This window comes from Pteropus vampyrus, unplaced genomic scaffold (assembly GCF_000151845.1).
Source record: "Pteropus vampyrus isolate Shadow unplaced genomic scaffold, Pvam_2.0 Scaffold112, whole genome shotgun sequence".
Taxonomy (NCBI): Eukaryota; Metazoa; Chordata; class Mammalia; order Chiroptera; family Pteropodidae; genus Pteropus; species Pteropus vampyrus.
Genome location: NW_011888893.1, coordinates 3,463,687 through 3,465,460, shown reverse-complemented (window position 1 = coordinate 3,465,460; position 1,774 = coordinate 3,463,687). Strand labels below are relative to the sequence as shown.

Below are 1,774 nucleotides of genomic sequence, written 5' to 3'. Positions count from 1 at the left end.
CGGGAGTGACTTCCTGCGGAGGGTCACTGCTCAGAGCCACCGTCCTAAGCCAGGTCCTTGGAGCCTGAGATTTTCACTTTTAGGAATCAGTCCTAAGGGAATGATCTGAGACTGAGCAAACAGCATGTTCCTATTCATCAAAGTGTTATTTATTATCCTGGAGAATGTCTTCCACTTGCTCCATGCAGCATCCCACATGTCGAGCCTACATTCTCCGACAGATGGACCCCAAGAGCTCGTATGGAGGTTCCACCGGGGGCTCAGCTACTCGGACACCCTGGACCAAAGAATCGCCCTCCTCTATCAGAGTAGGCCAATCTCACTTCAGAACAATTGAACTTCGATAGTAGAAAATCTTATCCAATAGTATAGTGCAGCATAACTCGGAGAGGCTCAAACAAATGCCGTGGGGGCTCAGTATGGGGAAGCGTACGCCTGCGGAGCAGGGGCGCTCTGTGTTCGGAACAGATAGGCTTGCTGCCCAGGCTGGGCCCTCTGGCTCTGCTGACACCTGGGTTTGTCCTCGCCCACTCTCTTTCTCCAAGAAGTTGGGGCTGCAACTTTCTTGGCCAGGTACATCCCCTGGAGTAAGCCAAGCTGCTGAGAGCTGTTGATGGGTCCCAGGCTTTGGTCCCTGGGAAAGGAAACCAAAACAGAGTTGGAGATGGAAAAAGAGGAAAGAAAGCATCTTAGATATTAAGAGAATGGGTAGCATTCTTTCTGTACCCAGCAGCAGCAGCAGCAGCAGCAGCAGCAGCAGCAGCAGCAGTAGTAGTAATAAAGGACGGGGTGAGAACTACTCTGGGAAAAGATGTTCAGGTGAACATAGGTATACAGAGCCTGAGGAAAGGGAGCAGCTTCTGACAGGTGTGGAGGTGGGTGCCCAGAGCAGCAGTTCAGGCAGCTCCTCAGGGAGACATGATGGTGAGAGCAGAACTTGATAAAGATTGCAATTATGAAAGTCTCTTACTGAGAAAGCATAACATCTGGGGGTATAGCTCAGGGGTAGAGCATTTGACTGCAGATCAAGAGGTCCCTGGTTCAAATCCAGGTGCCCCCTATGTCGTTTGACTCTTTTATTCCTGTGGAAGTGTAGCTCCTTGTTATCCTGCAGGCCCAGCTTCATGGAATCTAAATTTCCAACAAGTGGTAGAGATGGAAGTGTCCCTCTTGTGACATTTTTCATGTGTTTCCTTTTTACCTGCTCAGCCATATTCATTTGCTGGAGAGATGGAGGAAGTCTGTCTCAGGCTTTCTCTCTGTTTCCTTGGTGCCTAATTATTACCATCCTGTTTTATTTGTTTATAACAAGCTTGCTTCAAAAAAATAGCATCTGAGGCAGCTTGCAATAAAAGTCCAACCAGTCAAAGAAGTATAAAGAGTCAAGGGCCGACTTAAATGAGGCAGTCAAAATCATAGGGACAGAAAGGATGATGGGTGCCAGGGGCTGGAGGTGGGTGAGGAGTTATTGATCAGTGGGGGACAGAGTTTCACTTTGTTCTGGGGGCAGATGGTTGCACATTATGAATGTACTTAAAACTACTGAAAAATGGTATTACACTTAATGAAATGAAAATACATTTAAAATGGTTAAGACAATAAATTTTATGTCGTGTGTACTTTATCACAATTTTAAAAAATGAAGGAAAAAGAAAAGGCAGGGACTGAACGTTTAGGAGAGGAGGTAAATAATTGTTCCCAAGGGCCCTGGTTGTGAGAAGCTACTACTGCTGAATACAGAGCTTGTCTCTGAGCTTCCAGGTAATGAGACAGA

At 46.7% G+C, this 1,774-nt stretch overlaps 1 protein-coding gene and 1 non-coding gene across 9 annotated transcripts in view; both read left to right on the top strand.

The window, feature by feature from the left end:
• Positions 1-1,774, top strand: part of ZNF398 (zinc finger protein 398) — a 44,792-nt gene that overhangs the window by 10,563 nt on the left and 32,455 nt on the right. The gene's annotated exons all lie outside the window — the stretch shown is intronic.
• TRNAC-GCA lies at positions 989-1,060 on the top strand. Its single transcript has one exon. It is a non-coding gene; the product is annotated as a tRNA-Cys (tRNA).